The 12187-nt window shown below is 42.3% G+C and overlaps 1 protein-coding gene and 1 long non-coding RNA gene across 4 annotated transcripts in view; one reads left to right on the top strand and one right to left on the bottom strand.

Moving 5' to 3' along the window:
• The window catches only part of LOC138765159 (leucine-rich repeat neuronal protein 2-like), a 193907-nt gene that overhangs the window by 5251 nt on the left and 176469 nt on the right, over nucleotides 1–12187 (bottom strand). The window lies entirely within an intron of this gene.
• LOC138765160 (uncharacterized) overlaps nucleotides 1–12187 on the top strand; it is a 216404-nt gene that overhangs the window by 78602 nt on the left and 125615 nt on the right. For all 3 annotated transcript variants that reach the window (XR_011358506.1, XR_011358508.1, XR_011358507.1), the window contains exon 2: nucleotides 11190–11381. This is a non-coding gene — a long non-coding RNA (uncharacterized lncRNA). The remainder of the gene's footprint in view (nucleotides 1–11189; nucleotides 11382–12187) is intronic.

Genomic DNA, 12187 nt, shown 5'->3' with positions numbered 1-12187 from the left:
AAGCCAGGGTACCCAAAATAGGTGAAGATATTCTGGAGGGCCTTGATAACTGGTCGTGGTCATGTCCGGGCAAGGTTTGGTGAAGGGGAAATGGGAGTATTCAATTATGATGCTGAGGAAGTAGACATTCCGGTTGGAGGAGGGGAGGAGAGCCCTGAAATCACTGCCGAGGTGCTCAAAAAGGGAGGTAGCCTTGATCAGATGTGCTTTGTCTGGCCAGTAGAATTGATGTTTGCATTCGGAGCAGACCTGGCAGTTTTTTAGTCATTGTCTAGACTTCCTCAGTGGTCGATTCCAAGATTTGATAAAATGGAAAAACCTAGAAAATCCGGGGTGCAAAGGTCATCGTGGAGAGCCTGCAGTCTGTCCATTTGAACACTAGCACAAGTTCCTCGGGAAAGAGCGTCCGGAGGCTCGTTAAGTTTGCCGGGCCAGTAGAGAATGTCATAATTGTGCGAACAGCTCAATTCTCCAGCTGAGGATCTTACCATTCTTAATTTTGCCCCTGCTTGGTGATCTGTGAGGAGGGTGAGCCATTTCCTGGCAAGATAGTGCCTCCAGTGGGGTACATAATGGCCTGGGCCACCACCTTGATGGAGGAGAGGTAAATTTTAGGGCCTTGAAGGATTCATGAGAAGAAGGCAGCTAGGGCAAAGTCAGATGCATCGCTCTCCATTTAGAAAGGTGTGGACTCGTCTATGGCATGCATTGGCCCTGTCATCTTTGATACTGTTGAGAGTGGCTTAGGCTTCTGTTGGGAGGGGAATCTTGGTAGCTTTGATCAATTGGGAAATCTTGTCTACATATTGGGTGATGCATTGAGCATAGTTTGAGAAGAATCCAAGGCACCTCTTCAGAGGTTTGAGGGGATGCAGGAGGGGTAGCTCCATCAGCAGATGTATGTGGTCTGGGTCAGGCCAAGAATGGCTAGCCGTGCTGTCCGAAACACTCAGTTATTCTCATTAAAAGTAATGCATTTTGCTGCCTGGAGGAACTTGCGGAGGTTCGCATCGTGATCCTGCACGTTGTGGCCACATATGGGAAGGTGTCCTATAGATCGTAACAGTCCACCATGTGGTCCATCTCCCACTGGAAGACGGAGCCCCTGTTTGAGATACTGAAAGGGACCTGGAGGAAGAGGGAGAGGCAGCCATCTGCCTCGAATACCATATATTTGTTGACCTCTGGGCAGATCAGGAGCCGGCAATATGCCGACTTTAGGTCAATCATGGAGAATACCCAATATTGCACAATCTGGTTGACCATGTTGGATATGCGGGGAAGGGGGTAAGCATTGAGCTGCTTATACCAGTTGATTATACCATCCTAATCTTATCCCTCTTTCTTTACTACAACCACCTGGGCCCTCCAAGGTCTATACTGACCTTGACAATGCCCTTGCCAATAAGCACTGAACCTCCGCCTTAATGAATGTCCTGTCAGCCACACAGTACCATCTACTTCTGGTGGCCACTGGCTTGCAATCGGGGGTGAGGTTGGTGAACAGCTGAGGGGGTTTGACTTTGAGAGGGGTGCTTGTGAACTGTTCATTGCAGATGGTGGGGAAGGAGGAGAAAGGGGCCCACTGAAGCGCAGAGTGACTTTCTGAAGTTGGCACTGGAAATCCAGCCCCAGTACCAAGGAAGCACAGAGTTGTGGCATAATGAGCAGTCTGAAGTGTTTGTACACTACGCCTCCAACAGTGAAAGTAGTTTTACTAAATTTGGACAAAGACTTCCTAATTGCCACGATACATTGTGGGCAGCTCTGCACTGCCTGCTGTGAATGGTGCCTGGATTTACAGCTGTTTTGTAAAGCACAAGTCATTACAAACCAGTTATTTCATGATATTTTCATTACTGCAGCTACTCTTGGATTTCCACAAGGGAGTTATTTCATCACATGGAATCCAAGGTTGTGATTGCCTATGCAAATATTTTCACTCTTTTGATTCCAGTCTTTTATTTTTATATATATACATATATATATATATGTTTGACCTTGGAAGCTAAGAAATGTGTAACCTTGGCTGGTGAGATATAAATGGAATTCTACCTGCAGGCTAGTTTGACAAGTTGCTGTTCATTTCCTTGGTTCTGGGTGGTGATTCAAAAGGCAATCTTCACTGTGTCCCTGGGGAAGTTTTTGTGCTCTCGTGAAAAAAAAATGTTTCTACTCGCAATGATCTTGTAATAAAAATGTATTAATTATCCCAGGATATCCCAAGATCCCAAGTGTTTTCACAACTGTCATACTGGAAACACGGCGCCTAATAGCCTGAATGCACCTGGGATTGTCTGGTCTCGGAAGCTAAGCGGGCTCAGGCCTAGTCAGTACTTGGAGGGGAGACCACCCAGGGAACACCAGGTGCTGTAGGTTTCTGTGAGGGGGGGCTGGACAAAATGACGACTCTGTGTCCACCTTTCGGAGGACCAAAGTTTAAGAATTTCATGTATGTTACATTCTAAATGTAGTATGACGTGACAATAATGGAATCTTTACCTTTACAACACACAAAGCGAACTGCCACAGAGCAACGGAACACTGGTTGTGCAATAAATATTGGGGAGGTCATGATGGTAAATATTTCTGATCTGAGAACGAGTACTGTGGTGAAATATTTCCTCCATTGTATATAGTTATAGTTGGTTACTGTATATATGGAGCAGGCCCGCCCACTGATAACTCATACCCTATGATTCCTCTCCCGTGGTCTTGGGCCATAAAGGTCGAGCCACCTCTCCCTTCCTGCCATTCCTATACCTGGATCTGTTTATTAAAACCTATCGTTCCCTCTGCCTTGTTTTGGTGGTTACTGGTAGTGTCCTACACGTATATTGGATCTTTTACATACTGAGAGGCAGGTGGGACCTTAATTTCATTCTTCTAAATGATAGCATCTCCAAACAGTGCTGCATTTGTTTATATTAACAATTTATTGGTTGCTCTCATCTACTAAAAGTAGAACTGAGACCAGAAACCCTGGCAAATTTCCACAGATGTATGGAGGAAAATGTGCTGACTGGCATGGGAACACCAATACCCCAGAGTGTAAAGCCCTCCAAAAGGTAATGGACCCAGCCCAGGACATCACAGGCAAAATCCTCCTCACCATCGAGAACATTTATGGGGAACGCTGCCATCAGAGAGCAGCAGCCATCATTAGGGATCCACCCCACCCAGCTCACACTCTGTTCTCACTGCTGCCACCCAGGAAAGGTGAAAAAGGATCTCGGGTTGGTAGTGATGTCATGTAGGTACTCTGAAATAAATTCAAAATCTGAACTCACAATATTCTGACAGAGCGATGATTTCAGATTCTGAATCTTTCACTGCAATCAGTTTGATCAAACTGATTTTCAGCTTTGTTTTGTTATAAATACCTTCTACCTCCTTTTCTGTTGCAGGTCTATTTGTAACCAATGTAATGTCATGGAGCATTGTGTACTATCTACGAACACTGGCTGTTGGAAGTACGTAGTAATGCAGCTGGATGACTCCCTCTAGACCAGTGGTTTCCAACCTTTTTCTTCCAACTCACATCTCACTTTAAGTATTCCCTATGCCATAGGTGCTTTGTGATTAGTAAGGGATTGCTTAAGGTGGGATGTGGGTGGAAAGAAATAAATTTGAAAAGCAATGTTTTAATCGTCTCTAATTGACTCGTTATGTGCAGGGTTTCATAACTCCAAAGGAAATGGGCCAATGACAATTTTTCTCAAGCCAAATATTTCAGTAACAATTGGGTCTAGAGCCATGGTTCTCAACCTTCCCTTCCCACTCACATCCCACCTTAAGCAATCCCTTACAAATTACAGAGCACCATTGACATACAGAATACTTAAAGTGGGATGTGAGTTGGAAGAAAAAGGTTGGGAACCACTGCTCTACACAATGAGTATCTAACAGTTTAGAAGGAGGTGGTATTGTTCATCCTTCAACTGCAAAGAAATGCATTTAGCAGATATTTAGAAGGATTGGCAGTGATAGGCTTAAAAGATTTAAGTTTCAGTTGGAACCACGGTCCATCAGATATTGGAAGGGAATTGGGGTACTTGGCCCATCGAGTCTGCTCTGCCAATCGAATAATGGCTGATGTATCTTTCCTCTCAAACCCAATCTTCTGCCTTCTCCCCTTAACCTTTGACACTAGTCCAGAACCTGTCAACCTCCACCTTCCACACACCCAATGACTTGACCTCCACTGTCGTCTGTGACAATGAATTCCACAGATTCACCACCTTTGGCAAAGGAAATATCTCTTCACCTCTATTCTGAAGGGACATCCTTTTATTCTGAGGCCCTGCCCTATGGTCCAAAACTCTTCCACTCGTGGAAATATCCTTTCCACATCCACTCTATCCAGGCCTTTAATATTCAGGAAGTTTAGTGAAATCTCCCTAAACTCCAGTGAGTACAGGCCTATAATCATCAAATGCTCCTCATATGTTAACTGTCTCATCCCTGGGATCATTCTTGTAAACAACCCTTCAGTGCCAGTATATTCTTCCAAAACTGCTCATAATACTCAAATGTGATCTAGTGCTATGTAAAGCCTCAGCATTACATCCCTTGCTTTTATATTCTAGTCTTTTTGAAATGAAGGGTAACATTGCATTTGGATTCCTTACCACTGACACAACCTGCAAGTTACCCTTTAGAGAATCTTGCACCATGTCCTTTTTGGATCACTGCTTTCTGAATTTTCTCTCCATTTAGAAAATAGTCTGTGCCTTTATTACTTCTCTCAAAGTTCATGACTGTACACTTCCCTATGCTATATACTACCTGCCACTTCTTGGCCCACTCTCCCAACCTCTCCAAGTTGCTCTGCAGAGGCTTTGCTTCTCAAAACCACCTGCCCCTCTACCTACTAACCTGGCCACAAGCGATCAATACAATCAATCAGTCATTACCCATAAAATGTGAAGAGGAGTGGATTTGACACTAACTCCTATGAACGGCACTACTCACCAACAGTCAACCAGAAAATGTCCCATTTATTCCCACACTTTGACTTTTACCTGTCACTCAGTCTTCCATCCACACTTGTACTAATGGCTCCTATCTTGTTTAGCAGCCCCATGTTCATAACCTGGTCAAAGAAAATTCAAGTAAATGACATCCACTAACTGTCCTTCGTCTATCCTGCTTGTTACTTTCTCAAATAATTCCAATAGAATTTTCTGGCAATATCTCTCTTGAAGGAATTCATGCTAACTTTGGCCTATTTTTATCATGTGCTTTCAAGTATCCCAAAACCTAACACGTAACCTAACCTAACCTAAATCATAGCAACCAACGTGTTAGATAATTGGATCAAATTGGTATTACGGTCATAACCTCTTGACCACGAGCACATGTAGGTGACATTGAACAACACATTTACGCCTGGGCAGTATGTTGCAATTTTTTTTGTTCAAGAACCTCCAGGCACACTCAAAGGAAAGGGAGAGGGGGAGGGGGAGAGAGAATGGGAAAGGATAACATATGAGAGAGAAAAAAAAGAGGGAAGTAAGAGTGGGAGAGAAAGATGAGAGGCAGAAAGGTGGGATGGGAAAGTGAGAACAAGGGGTAGAAAGAGAGGAAGGAAAAGAGAAGGGAGAAGGGAAGAGGAGGGTGGGGAGAGATTGGGAGAATTGAAGATAAAGAGTGAACAAGGAAGAAAATGAGAAGTGCATCTGGTAGAAGGATAGAAAGACCACCAGGGACGAAGAGAAGTAAATTTAAAGATGGTGGCTGGAAAAATCACATGACATTCTTCACCTCTTTACTGCCATTTTTACATTATTAATTGCATACTGATCAAATTCCTCCTTTTGTTAGATACATAACTGTTGCTAATGTGGTGGAAAGATTGAACAAATGAATAGGGTTTCCAAAATGACTGTACATAGCAATTTTAACCAATATCTTATCAGCTTGTTAATAGGCATGACTACATCTTGGGGACAGGAAAAAAAAAAGTTTTGAGTTCCATTTGGGAGACCTCAGGTTCTGAAGTCAATTTATTATTTAATGCTTACGGTAAATCTCAAAAAAAAAGATAATTAACTTTAGCTGGAGCTGAAGAAACATTGCTCAACATCCAAATGGATCCAAGAAATCTGGGAAAAATGTTGCAAAAATACAAATCAATCTCAATATCCTTAAAGTAATTCCTTTAGAACAGTGGTTCTCAACATTCCCCCCCCCCCCCCCCATCTACCCCCAACTCACATACCATCTTAAGTAATCCCTTATGTTTGTTTTACATATAACAATATTTTTTCCCAACAGAAATTGTCACACTTACCTTCTGGAATAGCCGTTCACACAGCAACGACAAAAATTCCAAAATTTTGCGAGTTTAGACTAAATACTTGAGGTGCAGTATTTATATAGGTTGGACGAGGGTTGCCACTGCGTCAACCATGACATATAACCTACGTGCCATGTACAGCGCCACTGCGTTAATGTCGTCAGTGACGTGAATCATCTGCGTCTGAAACATCCGGCAGACAGAAGAGGAAAATGGCTCTTGATCCTCAGATGCTTTTAATGCTAGCAGCAGCTATTTACATCGCTAGACAAATGCACCTCTGCTGCTGGTAGTTCAATGTCTGCAGGCTGCACGTTTAAAAAATCCCGCGCTGCAATGTCGCACGCTTTACGCATCTTTTTTTGGAATATTTTGATTTAAAAAAAATTCAGAATAAAATTTATAATATTGCAATATTAACTTTTTCTTTCAACAACAAACAAAAACAAAACAGTCCATCCTTCCCTCCCCCTTCCATACATATAAATCCACACACCATCAGAGCTTACATAATTTTTAAATATATATAGAATACAATTGGGGGGAACTATGTTTAAATATATAATAGTTGCATTTATAGTCCTTTTTTTTAATTACTGTATTTTGGTCCAGGTATGGCTGCCAGATCCTTACATTCTTTATAGGTTATTTTTGCTTTCCGCATCTTCACACGTCATCAATAACATCCTATTCATGAGGCCATTGCTGCCGAGCACCTGCAGGCACTTTGTAATAATTTCTAGGGGTCCAGGAGGTAAAATGTCAGAATGAGAATGAATCCCTCATTTCTGTTCTGATCCTTTTTACACAGACTGCGTTCTGGAATTTTGGGAATAATTTTCTGGAACGCAGTGGCTGTGCAAAAAAAAACTTACCACAGGGCACATATGGCAAAGGGTTACTTAAGATGGTATGCGAGTGGGGAAAAAAAAGTTGAGAACCACTGTCCTGGACTCTCCCACTGCTGGAAACATCTCCATGTCCACTCTATGTAGCTCTTTCAGTATTAGGAAGGTTTTGATGAGATCTCATCCTACTAAACGCCAAAATAAGGTTTGCACTTTGTAGCTTCTTCCTGGAAACTTGCTTCTGCTACAAGGAAACACATGAATTCTATGGATAGAATGCTAATGCAAGTCAGGAATGAGCAACCCATACAGCCCTTCAGACTAGAGGGTTTATTTCACAGCCATACAAGCTTCAGGACCAGTCATTTTTAAGAGGACTTGATCCGCTTGCCTCCTCATCTTGATAGAATAGCTTAGGCCAGGACCTGATTGGGCAACAATGGCTATTCTTCCCATTACAGGTAAGCAACTTGGAAGGAATTTCAACTTTATAATTGTACCTCCCTTTACTACTTCCCCTAGAAGCATATTCTACGTACCCACCACCTTTTGTGTGAAAAGAATATTTTTAGGTCCCTGTTAAATCTTGCCTGTTCTGGGAGAGATGGCCAGTGAGGATACAAAGCTTGCATTTGACCAGACAACCTGCTGCTGATGGATAGTGATGACGTTCCCTAGCCAAGAAAGCCCAGTAGCGCCCCTTGTTCCTGTGAAGGCTGAGGAAAGTTCACCTCCCACACTCCATCTACATTCCACAGAGGATGTATTAGAGTATCCCATGCAACTACATCACCGCGAAGATGCTACAGAGGCTAGTGAGGTCAGCAGAAACGAAAATTGGGGGCTCTCTTCCTACCATGAAGGACAACTACAGCAGTCGATGCACGAGAAAAAGCAATAAACATTGCGAAGGACTCCGCACACCCCTCAAGTAAACGGTTCTCCCTTCTGCCATCTGGTAGGAAGTACTGCAGCATTCGGGGCCCTTGCGTCCAGATTGGGAAACAGTTTTTTTCGCCCAAGCCATCAGAACATTGGTATACCGTGGACTTTTACTGTATATGTCTTAATATTATTAATATTTTAATGTTTAACTTCTATTTTTTTTAAATTATATTTTTCAATTTTTCCCAAACCATAGTATTACATCTGAAAAATCAATTCTTTTTAGTGTATTTACACGTTCTTTTAGTATAATTCACTTCTCAGATACAAACATGATGTCAGCTTGCTTCCACTCCTTGAGGTACATCACTGCTGTTCTCTATGTACATTTTTAAAAGTTTTTTAGAACTGTGGGTTGTTGCTCTAGCTGTGCACCAAAGTGTTCTAAATAAGGTTGACATACTTTGGTAAAAGTGTCGTACTTATTTCTTAAATTATATGTTATTTTCTCCGTGGGCACAAAGTTGTGCACCTCAGTAGACCATCGAGTGATGAGCTGGAGGGAGTCATGTGTTTCCTTGTAGCAGAAGCAAGTTTCCAGGAAGTAGCTACAAAGTGCAATGCATTTTATTTTGCTGCCGACCAGGCAATGTCTACAAATTTAATTTGGAATTTAGTTAATGATTTGCCCACGTCCTCTAGATTTTAATTTCTATTCCAATTTATATTTATGTAAATATGCTCTGTAGTCCTGCAGAAATGCTATCTTGTCTTTACCGTGTGAGCGTGATAAATAAAGATGACTTGACTTGGGTTACATGGCCTATGGCTGAATTCTGTCAGCCAGATCTGAAATCACAGTTTAACTGCAATACCCTGAATTATCTACTTGAAAGAACTATTACAATGAATAGAAAGCTCAAATCAGTAACTTTTATTACCCCGGTGTACTCTTTTTTTTGATGTTTCGTGCTAAAACATATGATTAGCCAGATAAGTTGGGCAGGCAAAAGTCAGATGAGCGACAGATAAAGGAAGGACACTGGTCAATGCAAATCAAAACTGCAGCCAAATTCAAGATTCAGTAAAATTGCCTTGGGAATCACTTTGTACGGCAGTCAGTGAGCAAGTAGTATTACAGAAAATTAACAGGGCATCAGGGTTAGATGTGATAGACTAGGGAGTAGTTAACAGGAGTAAGCTCTACATTGATGTCCTTTAGAAGGTAATTAAGCAGAGATGTTGACCTATAAAATGCTCTGGACCATTTCAGTTCCCTTGTTTATTACAACCTGAACTGCATTCCATGCAAATAAATGCCTCTCTTTCTGGATACAGTTTATTTTTTTCCGTGCTTGTCGTGTGGTTTTATTTATGTTTTGGACATGCAGCACAGTAACAGGCCCTTTTGGCACACCAGGCCGTGCCATCCAATTGGCCTACAAATCTGCTATTGCCATCCAATTGGCCTACAAATCTGCTATGTTTTGAAAGGTCAGAGGAATCCAGAGCACCCGGAGGAAACCCACGCAGACATGGGGAGAAGGTACAAACTCCTTCCAGCGAGTGCCAGATTTGAACCCCAATTGCTGGTGTGTAGCAGCGTAACCACGGCACTAGCTTATTTCCTCACATTTTTCTTCACGACACTCATTTACTGAAACTACTTCCACTTGACGTGGAACTTGGACACATGTTTTGTAAAGAATGTCATTGCCTGTTAATTGACCTCACTTCTCCCAGTCTTACAGCATGTGGTGGAACCACTGTATAGCTGTTAGCATTGTCTGTGTGAATGTACTGTAAGGGCTGGGCTGCCTCTGTACTGGTGACTCGTCCCCTCAGTATTCCCATAAAGGCTGTTACGCCCGAACCCCTCCCTTAGTTCCTGCCTTGGAACCGGGCCAACAACATTAATCAACATGTTGATTAATGGTGATTAAAGCCTATTAATCACAACTCTCAGTCTAATGTGGTTAATCAGTGGTGCAACACATTTTCAAGGACATTTCAGTTGTGAACTTGTTCTTCGATTCTGAGGGGTGTTTTGGGGATGCCCCTGAAATTCATCTGGTCCCTTTGGTGTTGGCTTCAATTTTTTTTTTTTTTTTTTTTTTTTTTTTTTTTTTTTTTTTTGCAATGTTAGGAGGAGCCCTTGGAAGATTTTTAAAAGTGTATTCATTTTCTGATATCTGGGCAGCAATGGTGAGGCAAGAGAAAAGGAGCTGGTGAACCACCATCTTGTATGTGGTAGGTCAGATCTAGGTCAGCTTTTCACTGTGCTGTTGGAAAGAGTTAAAAAATATCGACCTTATGCAGATGGCTTTGAACAGTGTGGCTACTCCAGCATTATCAAATGTGAAAGGAGTGATAGGCACCAATGAAAGTGCATTGGAGGAAAGGGCACGCTTGGTATTTTGAGACAAGTGGCTGTTATTTGTTTAATACTCCGAAGCAGTTTAAATTCATTTTTTCTATGTTATAACATAAATTTTTTCAGTAAAGGGATACAATCTATTGATTGTTGTGGATTGGAGGTGGAGAGGGTGAGCAAATTTAAGTTCTTGGGAGTCAGAAATCTCTAAGGATCTTTCCTGGACACAACACACTAATGACATCTTGAAGAAAGCACATCAGCACCTCTACTTCCTCAGGAGTTTGCGGCAGTTTGGTATGACACCAGAGAGCCTGGCAAATTTCTACAGGTGTGTGGTGGAAAGCGTGCTGAGCGGTCTGGTATGGGAACACCAATATCCCTGAATGTAAATCCCTGCAAAATGTAGAAGACACAGCACAGGACATCACAGGCAAAACCCTTCCCACCATCGAGAACCTCGACAGGGAATGGTGCAGTGGGAGAGCAGCAGTAATCAAGGATCCACACCACCCAGCACATGCTCTGTTCTCGCTGCTACCATCAGGAAAGAGGTATCGGTGCCACAAGACCAGGTTCAGGAACAGCTGCTACCCCTCCACCATTAGATACCTCAATGACAAACTCGACCAGGGACACATTTAAGGACTCTTACTTGTGCACTTTATTGATTTTTTAAAAATTCTCTCTGTGTTGCAGTTTGTTTACATTTGTTATCTGTTTACAGTTCTTATAGTTTATTTTGCACGACCAATAAGTGGTAAATTTGCCTCACTTGCAGGAAAAAGAATCTCAGGGATGTCGTGCATGTACCCTGACATCTACACCTGAATGTGAGAACCAGTCATGCAAGGAAGTACAGCAAACAGAGCCCAGATGAGCTTACAGGGAGCAGAGTGAACTGGAGACAGTAACTGAAACAGAAGCTGGAACTTTAGCTATCATGTGAAGGGAGCATGCAAATCAGCACCAGGTGAGTCAGATGCTGAACCACTGGGGATAATCAGATAAAAGGAGTTTGACTGTCATTCTGAATCAGAAGATTAAACAATGAGTGCAGATGGATTTTGGGTTTGGAACACGTTTAAAAGGCATGGACCAAGCACCAAAGGTAGTTTCAGACTATTTCATTTAAAAGGCACGGGGCCAAACACAAAAGGTAGTTTCAGACTATTTTGTTTAAAAGGCACGGGGCCAAACACAAAAGGTAGTTTCAGACTATTTCGTTTAAAAGCCACAGGGCCAAACACAAAAGGTAGTTTCAGACTATTTCGTTTAAAAGGCACGGGGCCAAACACAAAAGGTCGTTTCAGACTATTTCGTTTAAAAGCCACGGGGCCAAACACAAAAGATAGTTTCAGACTATTTCATTTAAAAGCTAGAGTTAACTTGACTACCAATACATTTATTTTTAAAATTTAGATATAGAGCACAGTAACAGGCCATTTTGGCTCGCGAGTCCATACTGCTCAATTTACACCCAATTAACCTCCACCCCAGTACGTTTCAAACGGTAGGAGGAAACTGGAGCTCCTGGGGGAAACCTCTGCCGACACAGGGAGAACGTACAAGCTTCTACACAAAGCATAGGATTTGAAACCTGGTCCTGATTTCTAGCGATGTGATGGCGTTGTGCTAACTGCTACGCCAACTGTGTTGCCCTCCATACACTTGCACATTCAATGGCAAACACATTGTGTACGCTTGTGGTATGTGAACTTGCATCTAGGACTACTAAAGAAAACATTTGTACCTGGGCTTTAATACCTTCCCATCACA

Source organism: Narcine bancroftii, chromosome 5 (assembly GCF_036971445.1).
Source record: "Narcine bancroftii isolate sNarBan1 chromosome 5, sNarBan1.hap1, whole genome shotgun sequence".
NCBI lineage: Eukaryota > Metazoa > Chordata > Chondrichthyes > Torpediniformes > Narcinidae > Narcine > Narcine bancroftii.
Note: the sequence above shows the minus strand (reverse complement) of the source record. Positions and strands in the feature narration are given on the sequence as shown.